This window comes from Leucoraja erinacea, chromosome 23 (genome assembly GCF_028641065.1).
Source record: "Leucoraja erinacea ecotype New England chromosome 23, Leri_hhj_1, whole genome shotgun sequence".
In the NCBI taxonomy this organism is placed as follows: Eukaryota; Metazoa; Chordata; class Chondrichthyes; order Rajiformes; family Rajidae; genus Leucoraja; species Leucoraja erinaceus.
Window position 1 is genome coordinate 5,695,684 of NC_073399.1, and position 10,823 is coordinate 5,706,506.

The following is a 10,823-nucleotide window of genomic DNA, read 5'->3' on the forward strand; positions in this document are numbered from 1 at the left end:
ATCCTTAAGCTGTGACCCCTTGTCTTGGACTTCCCCAACATCGGGAACAATCTTCCTGCATCTAGCCTGTCCAACCCCTTAAGAATTTTGTAAGTTTCTATAAGATCCCCTCTCAATCTCCTAAATTCTAGAGAGTATAAACCAAGTCTATCCAGTCTTTCTTCATAAGACAGTCCTGACATCCCAGGAATCAGTCTGGTGAACCTTCTTTGCACTCCCTCTATGGCAATAATGTCCTTCCTCAGATTTGGAGACCAAAACTGTACGCAATACTCCAGGTGTGGTCTCACCAAGACCCTGTACAACTGCAGTAGAACCTCCCTGCTCCTATACTCAAATCATTTTGCTATGAAAGCCCACATGCCATTCGCTTTCTTTACTGCCTGCTGCACCTGCATGCCTACCTTCAATGACTGGTGTACCATGACACCCAGGTCTCGCTGCATCTCCCCCTTTCCCAATTGGCCACCATTTAGATAATAGTCTGCTTTCCCGTTTTTGCCACCAAAATGGATAACCTCACATTTATCCACATTTTACTGCATCTGCCAAACATTTGCCCACTCACCCAGCCTATCCAAGTCACCTTGCAGTCTCCTAGCATCCTCCTCACAGCTAACACTGCCCCCCCAGCTTAGTGTCATCCGCAAACTTGGAGATATTGCCTTCAATTCCCTCATCCAGATCATTAATATATATTGTAAATAGCTGGGGTCCCAGCACTGAGCCTTGGGGTACCCCACTAGTCACTGCCTGCCATTGTGAAAAGGACCCGTTTACTCCTACTCTTTGCTTCCTGTTTGCCAGCCAGTTCTCTATCCACATCAATACTGAACCCCCCAATGCCGTGTGCTTTAAGTTTGTATACTAATCTCTTGTGTGGGACCTTGTGTGTCGAAAGCCTTCTGGAAGTCCAGATACACCACATCCACTGGTTCTCTCCTATCCACGCTACTAGTTACATCCTCGAAAAATTCTATAAGATTCGTCAGACATGATTTACCTTTCGTAAATCCGTGCTGACTTTGTCCAATGATTTCACCACTTTCCAAATGTGCTGCTATCCCATCTTTAATAACTGACTCTAGCAGTTTCCCCACTACCGATGTTAGACTAACTGGTCTGTAATTCCCCGTTTTCTCTCTCCCTCCCTTCTTAAAAAGTGGGGTTATGTTTGCTACCCGCCAATCCTCAGGAACTACTCCAGAATCTAAATAGTACTTTAGTTTTATGAAACTCTGTTGACTCCTTTCACATTCTGACTCTCAGTGACAGCTTTGAAGGCATGTAATTTGAATTCAGCTCTGGAACTCTGACCCAAAATTCCTCATGACCCAGGAAAATTGCAGCAGATGAGGCAATTGGGGATTTCACTGGTCTCCCACTGCAGCTGTAATTCATTGTCCATGCTGTCATCTCGACAAAATATTATATATGCTTGACAAATAGAATGACATTCATGATAATTCGTTTTTTTTACATGACATTATCTACAAAAAAATTATTCATCATTATTACTTAAACCAACTATTATTTTGAAAAAAATATTTAAAAAACATATTCACTTGAACAAGACACTAACTGGTCTGTAATTCCCCATTTTCTCTCTCCCTCCCTTCTTAAAAAGTGGGGTTACGTTTGCTACCCGCCAATCCTCTGGAACTACTCCAGAATCTAAAGAGTTTTGAAAGATTATTACTAATGCATCCACTATTTCTGGAGCTACTTCCTTAAGTACTCTGGGATGCAGCCTATCTGGCCCTGGGGATTTATCGGCCTTTAATCCATTCAATTTACCCAACACCACTTCCCGACTAACCTGGATTTCACTCAATTCCTCCAACTCCTTTGACGCGGTCCCCTGCTATTTCCGGCAGATTATTTATGTCTTCCTTTGTGAAGACGGAACCAAAGTAGTTATTCAATTGGTCTGCCATATCCTTGTTCCCCATGATCAACTCACCTGTTTCTGACTGCAAGGGACCTACATTTGTTTTAACTAATCTTTCTTTTCACATATCTATAAAAACTTTTGCAGTCAGTTTTTATATTCCCTGCCAGTTTTCTTTCATAATCCATTTTTTCCTTTCCTAATTAAGCCTTTTGTCCTCCTCTGCTGGTCTCTGAATTTCTCCCAGTCCTCCGGTATGCTGCTTTTTCTGGCTAATTTGTACGCATCATCCTTCGCTTTGATACTATCCCTGATTTCCCTTGTTATCCACGGATGCATTACCTTCCCTGATTTATTCTTTTGCCAAACTGGGATGAACATTTTTTGTAGTTCATCCATGCAGTCTTTAAATGTCTTCCATTGCATATCCACCGTCAACCCTTTTAGAATTAATTGCCAGTCAATCTTGGCCAATTCACGTCTCATACCCTCAAAGTTACCTTTCTTTAAGTTCAAAACCATTGTTTCTGAATTAACAATGTCACTCTCCATCCTAATGAAGAACTCAACCATATTATGGTCACTCTTGCCCAAGGGGCCACGCACGACAAGACTGCTAACTAACCCTTCCTCATTACTCAATACCCAGTCTAAAATAGCCTGCTCTCTCATTGGTTCCTCTACATGTTGATTTAGATAACTATCCCGCATACATTCCAAGAAATCCTCTTCCTCAGCACCCCTGCCAATTTGATTCACCCAATCTATATATAGATTGAAGTCACCCATTATAACTGCTTTGCCTTTGTCGTGCGCATTTCTAATTTCCTGTTTGATACCATCTCCAACTTCACTACTACTGTTAGGTGGCCTGTACACAACACCCACCAGCGTTTTCTGCCCCTTAGTGTTTCGCAGCTCTACCCATACCGATTCCACATCCTCCAAACTAATGTCCTTCCTTTCCATTGCGTTAATCTCCTCTCTAATCAGCAACGCTACCCCCACCTCCTTTTCCTTTCTCTCTATCCCTCCTGAATATTGAATATCCCTGGATGTTCAGCTCCCAGCCTTGGTCACCCTGGAGCCATGTCTCCGTGATCCCAACTATATCATAATCATTAATGCACGTTCAACTCATCCACCTTATTACGAATACTCCTTGCATTGAGACACAAAGCCTTCAGGCTTGTTTTTACAACTCTCTTACCCCTTATACAATTATGTTGAGAAGTGGCCCTTTTTGATTTTTGCCCTGGTTTTGTCTGCCTGCCACTTTTACTTTTCACCTTGCTACCTCTTTCTTCTACCCTCATTTTACACCCCCCTGCCTCTTTGCTCTTGTACCCTTCCCTCTACCACATATATCCTCCTATTTCTGCTTTCCCAGTATGTAAATGATTTATCTATAATAGATGGTTTAACCAACGGATTATTAACTATTGGAGAAAGAAGCGATAGGTTTTAGTTTTAATGTTAATTTTATTTGTTTCCAAATTCTAATTGTACTATGAATAATTGGATTTTTACTGTATTTTGTATTATTCAATTTTATTGGTGAGAGAAGGATTGCTCCTATATTAAAAGGGGAGTAATCCTCTCTCTCCATTACTATCCAATCCACCTGCTGGGCAGAGTTGTCCAACAGGTGAATCATATTTTTGACATTTGCTGCCCAATAATAATACAAAAAATTAGGGAGTGTTAATCCACCAAATTCTTTAGGTTTGCACAAATGTCTTATTTGAATTCTATGGATGGAAGGGTCCTTTTGAGTGTCCTTTTTGTCATACAGCTACAGTACTTGGATGAACTTCAACAAGACCATCTTTGCAGATTCACAACCCACAAAGAGCTAGGTAATCATTCCATCCTCATTTCAGAATGACCATGAGATTAATAGAGTTTAAAATACTAATGTGATAATTTTGGAGACACAAAATTTTACTCCTACTGTTTTGTCATAAAGTATGCTATTTACGTTTTTAATCTCACAACATGAATTTGACAAAAGTCTTCGACCAGGTTATTGTCATTGTCAAACTGCAAAAATTCTTGATAATCTTTGTACGTAATAGTTTTCACTGTTTTACAACTATTGTATATTAAAAAACTTTCTTACTATAAAATAAGTATTGATCATAAAGATCAACAAAGAGGCACCTGTATTGTAATAAGACGAGAGTTGTGCCTAGATCCCTGAAGAATCCTCTAATATCACGGACCTTGCTACCCACATTTCCCAAGAATTTGAGAATAAGATTGGCAGTGAAATGCATGGGTACAATGAAGGAAAGGGGAGCTGCTGGCCATTCAGTTGGTTTGATAGACTCTGGAATACTTTATTACACTATGGCTCTATCTTTTTATTAATCATCTCTCTGATTTTTATTGTTAACTGTTGCGACCATTATGTACCTACCGAGGATTGTGAATGTTATAACTGATAAAGAGGAAGGATGAGAAAGTTTAAAAGATTTAAAAGTTACAAAATGGATTCAGCTGTAGAATTCAGCTGTCGAACATCTGGCTGTGAAGTGCCGTCCCTTCTACCTCCCAAGGGAATTCACCTCCATTATCCTGACCGCGGTCTACATCCCACCCCAGGCAGACATCCGTCTGGCACTGGAGGAGCTGCACGCCGTGGTCAACAAACACCAGACGTCTTACCCCGAGGTGTTTTCCACCATTGCTGGGGACTTCAATAAGGCAAACCTAAAGAAATCACTCCCTAACTTCCAGCAACATGTCTCCTGCTGCACCAGAGGACCTAACACCCTCGACCGCTGCTACACCACCATCAAGAATGCCTATCGTTCTATCCCTCGCCCTCACTTCGGTAAATCCGACCATAATTCTTCCTGCCTACAGGCAGCAATTGAAGAGCGCACCGCCAGAAGTGAGGACAGTACAGATCTGGTCGGGTGGGGGGGGCAGAGGAACAACTCCAGGACTGTTTGGAGTCTGTAGACTGGGCTATGTTCAAGGACTAGGCAGTGGACTTGAACGATTATGCCACAGTCGTTACAGACTTCTTAAAGAAATGTGTAGAGGACTGCATCCCCACAAAAGCCTTCCGAGTGTTTCCCAATCAGAAACCTTGGATGAACTTTGAGATCCGCACTCTTCTGAAGTCCAGACACCGGGCATTCACGTCCGATGATACAGTGGCCTCCAAGAAGTCTAGATAATGACCTTGGTAAGGCCATCAAAAAGGCCAAAAGGGACTTCTGCTCCAAACTGGAGGATGAGACAGATGTTCGGCAGCTGTGGCGGGACATGAATGCAATCACCTCCTACAAGGCGAAACCAGGAGGCAGCTCTAATGTCGGCGAAACATCACTCCCTGACGAGCTCATTGCGTTTTACACACGCTTTGATAGGGAGAATACTGATGTGCCTTCCCGAGCCCCCATTCGCTGTGATGGTATTTCAGTCTCAGTCACAGAGGCCGACGTCAGGAAATCCTTCAGAGGGGTGAACCCCAGAAAAGCGCCTGGACCTGATGGTATACCCGGTCGTGTTCTAAAAACCTGTGCGGACCAACTGGCTGGAGTTTTTACGGACATTTTCAACCTCTCACTTCTGAGGTCTGAGGTCCCCACCTGCTTTAAAAGGACATCAATTATACCAGTGCCCAAGAAGAGCAAGGTGACGTGCCTCAATGACTATCGACCAGTGGCACTAACACCGGTAGTGATGAAGTGCTTTGAGTGGTTGATCATGGAGCAAATCAACTCCTACCTCGACAAAAACCTGGACCCACTGCAGTTTGCTTACCGCCACAACAGATCAACGGTGGATGCAATCTCGCTGGCCCTTCACTCCGCTCTGGACCGCTTGGACAACAAAAACTCATATGTCAGGCTGTTATTCATCGATTACTGCTCGGCATTTAACACAATCATCCCCTCCAAGCTAGTTACCAAACTCGCAGAACTGGGTCTCTGCGCATCCCTCTGCAATTGGATCCTCGACTTCCTCATTCACAGACCACAGTCTGTTCGTATTGGTGGAAATGTGTCAGCCACGATAACAATCGGCACGGGAGCACCACAAGGCTGCGTACTCAGCCCCCTGCTGTACTCACTCTATACTCATGACTGTGTAGCCGGTCACAGTGCGAACTCCATCATCACGTTCGCTGACGACACCGCTGTTGTGGGACGTATCACTGATGGGGATGAGTCAGAGTATAGAAGAGAGATCGAGCAACTGTCCATATGGTGCCAGCGCAATAACCTGGCCCTCAACACCAGCAAAACCAAGGAACTGATTGTGGACTTTGGAAGGAGTAGGATGGGGGACCCACGGCCCATTTATATAAACATGTCGATGGTTGAAAGGATCAAGAGCTTCAAATTCAAATGCAATCATCAAGAAAGCTCATCAGCGCCTCTACTTCCTGAGAAGATTACGGAGAGTCAGTTTGTCAAGGAGGACTCTCTCTAACTTCTACAGGTGCACAGTCGAGAGCATGCTGACCGGTTGCATCATGGCTTGGTACGGCAACTTGAACGCCCTGGAGAGGAAAAGACTGCAAAAAGTAGTAAACACGGCCCTGACCTTCCTTCCATCGAGGGGATTTATCGCAGTCGCTGCCTCAAAAACGCTCACACACTCATCTCCCTGCTACCTTCAGGTAGAAGGTACAGGAGCCTGAAGACTGCAACAACCAGGATCAGGAATAGCTACTTCCCCACAGCCATCAGGCTATTAAACCTGGCTCGGACAAAACTTTGATTATTAATAACCAATTATCTGTTATTTGCACGTTATTATTTTATTTATTCATGTGTGTATATATTTAGATGATGGTATATGGACACATTGATCTGTTTTGTAGTAAATGCCTACTATGTTCTGTGTGCTGAAGCAAAGCAAGAATTTCATTGTCCTATCAGGGACACATGACAATAAACTCACTTGACACTTGACACTTGAACCCGGGTCTCTGGTGATGTGAGGCAGTGGCTCTACAAGCTGTGCCACTCACTATGCTGCCTTTGTTTTCTTCGGGTGCTCTGGTTTCTAGTTTTTAGCAGAATTAGGCTACTCGGCCCATTAAGTCTACTCCGCCATTCAATTATGGTTGATCTATCATTGCGTCTCAACCCCAATCTTCTACCTTCTCCCCATAACCCTGAACACCCTTAGTAATCATGAATCTGTCAATCTCCACCTTAAAAATACTCAAGGACTTGGCTTCCACAGCTGTCTGTGACAATTAATTCCACAGATTCACCAGCCTCTGACAATGAATTCCTCCTCATCTTGTTTAAGGTATGTACTTTAATTCTGAAGCTGTGCCCTCTGGCCCTAGACTCTCTACATCCATTCTATCCAGGCCTTTCACTGTTCGGTAAGTTTCAATGAAGTACCCCCTCATCCTTCTAAACTCCAGCGAGTATGGACCCAGTGCTGACAAACTCTCATCATATATGAATCCAATCAGCCACGGAATCATTCTCATAAACCTCCTCTGGACCCTCTCCAATGCTGGCACATCCTTCCTCAGATATGGTGCCCAAAATGCTCCCAATACTTCCAATGTGGCCTGACCAGTGCATTATAAAGCCTCAGCATTACATCGCTGTTTTTACATTCTATTCCTCTCGAAATATATGCTGGCATTGCATTTGTTTTCCTGACTACTGATTGAACTTGCAAATTAACCTGTTGTAAATCCTGCATCAGGACTGCCAAGCCCTTTTGCACCTCTCATCTCTGAATACTCTTCCCATTTAGAAAATAGTGTACACCTTTAGTGCTTACTCACAAAATGCATGACTACATAATTTGCAATGCTGTACTTAATTTGTCACTTCTTTGCCCATTTTTCCAACCTGTTCTTCAATTCCCTGATCCAAATCATTGATATAGAACGTGAAGAGCAGCGGCATCAGCACCCACCCACTAGTCACTAGCAACCAAGCAGAAAAATAACTTTTATTTGTCTTCTGCCATTTACTAACCTTCTATTCCATGCTAGTGTCTTCCCTATAATACCATGGTCTCTTATCTTCGTTAGCAGCCTCACATGTTACACATTATCAAAGGCCTTCTAAAAATCCAGGTAAACAACATGCACTGACTTTCCTTTGTCTATCCTGCCATTTACTTGCCCAAAGAATGCCCAACAGATATGTCAGACAAGATCTCCCCTTCACAAAACCATACTGACTTCAGCCTATTTTTTGTGCTTCTAAGTACTCGGAAACCCGATAACGGAGTCTAAAATATTACCAACCATTGAAGTCAGGCTAACCGGCCTATAGTTTCTCCTATTTTGCTTCACTCCACTCTTGAACAGCCGAGTAATGTCTGCAATTTTCTAATCTTGTAGGACCAGACTCTAGTGATTCTTGAAAGATCGCTACTAATGCCTCTAGAATGTCTAAAGCCACCTCTTTCAAAACCCTAAAAAATAGTCCATCTGGTCCAAGTGACTTATCTTTCACACCTTTCAGCTTCCTAAGCACCTTCTCCTAAGTAATAGCAACTCCATTAACTTCTGCCACTTGACGTTTTGAGGTTTCAGGCAAATTGCTGGTGTCTTCTCCTGTGAAGGCTGACATAAAAACATATTCAATTAATTTGCCATTTCTATAATCCCCGTTATTACTTCTCCAGCATCATTTTACAGTGACCCAAAGTCAACTCTACCTCTCTCTTACTTTTTTATATATCTGTAGATTGGTTACTTCATACTAACCAATTGTATTAGTAGAAGCTCCGCCTACTACGCGGTTTATATTATCGGAATTTAGTTCATATAGTTAGTCTGAGTAGCTGCTAAGCTGGCTGTAACACCATGCTGAAGTATTCCCAACCTCAGCGATATATCTGTCCTCCTGTGGGAACTGACACACAAAGACACTGAATGGTCCTGGTATTCACAGCACCAGAGAGCTTTTGAGATCCTCGAGTTGCATATGGCCAGCACTCCCACCCTCGCTTACTTTGCTTTAAAGTTGCCAGTGACGCTCACATGTGATGCGTCCCAGTACGGACTTGGCACTGCTTGCCTCCAAGCCTCCACCGATGGTGACCACAGGCCTGATGCTATACGCCTCCCTCATCCTGACTGATACTGAACAACGTTACGCCCAAATTGAAAAGGAGTTACTTGCAGTGGTTTTTGCCTGCACGGAATTCAAGAACTTTATTTTTGTAAAATCTGTGACTGTGGAAACAGACCACCAGCCAGCCGTTGGTCACATTCTTAAACAAGCCCATCCACGCCGCTCCGGCTCGCCTGAAACGAATGATGATGCAGCTACAACGTTTCGATTTCACCATAGTCTACAAAAAGGTCAAGGACATGCACATAGCTGACATGCTATCAAGGGCCCCACGCAAAACCTGCGAACAACAGTCCTCTGAACAGGACCAGTTCTCGGTAATGAAGGTATTGTATGTTCCCACTGAATGCCTCAGCAGTCTGGCAGAGCATACGGCTGCTGACGAGACTCTACAATTGCTGTCTTCCATCATTCGGCGTGGCTGGCCGGATAAACAACACAGTACCCCACTCATGATTCGCCCATACTACATAGTTCGCGATGAACAAGTGTTACAGGACGGGATTATAGTCAAGGGTCACAAAACAGTCATCCCAGCTGTTCTTCGAGACAAATACTATGATGTCATCCACAGGGGCCATCCCGGTGTGGAGGCAATCTTACAACAGGCGCAGAGCATGTTTTACTGGCCTGGTATGTCCAAGTATATACGAGAAAAAGCTGCAGTCTGCGCAATCTGCAACAGCCTAGCGCCACACCAACAGAAACAACCTTTGTTCTCGCACCCGGTTCCTCCTCTGTCATGGTTCATGATCGCCATCGACATATTCGAATGGCATGGAAAACACTACATAGTTCTCGTCGACTCGTATTCGGGCTGGTTCGAAATTGATCTGTAAATACGCTCCTAAAGCTAACCCTCCTTAGACTATTTCAGTAAAACCACTGAGTCAAGCACTGGAACAACTAAACTTTATTTTTGAATGGACAACAAATCCCCCTATACGATATCTAAACCACCGCGTCCTCGATCCTTGTCTCTGCCTGGCCAAGCCCTTCAGCCTCGTGCAAGCAGGCATTACCAAAAGGTTACGCAGTCCCAAGTGCCCTTCCAGAGGATCGACACCGATCCAAATGGGGGTTACCTTTTATAGATCAACAAATCCTGAGGGGCCGAACTACATAGGAGTGGTTCCCCCTACAAGCCAATTACACATATCGATTACATTAAAGTATTATTGACAGTCCCCCAACACAATTACAAAGAGTCCCAAACAATGTTTCTCCAGAAGCTTCTGGAAGGAAACTGGATAATGAATTAGTTAACTGAATAATGCAACATTTACCCTGGCACTACTTACAATTCAGCCAGGGCTTCATACTTCGGCTAATCACCAAACAGCAGACCAACTGTCTTGCAACATTATTTACAATCCTTTTGCAGTAATCCAATCAAACCCATGCATCTGCAACACCCTAGAGTTTCTCTGCAAGGTCCTCATACATATTATCAATTGATGGACAGCTGGACCCTCCTATCTGGTGTATTGATCTGGAACCTGGACTTTCTGGCACCAGCTTGCAGCTTCTTCCAACAGGCCCTATAGATGCATGAATCTTTGATTTATATTAGCTCTATTTTGGCCAGGATGGACAGACTTACTCCAAATTATCACATCTGAAACAGTCATCCAGAAGTTGTCACGCCACTCTCCATGCACGGTTCACCTGCACATCTCCTATCTGACAACGGCAGTCAGTTCACCAGACAGCAATTCAGAAACTTCACTCAACGATGGGATTCTCGACATATCACCAGCAGCTCTGAATTTTCACAGTCCAACGGACTCGCAGAACGGGCTGTCCAGAGCACAAAACAATTAAAGGAGCGTACACAACTTGCTAAA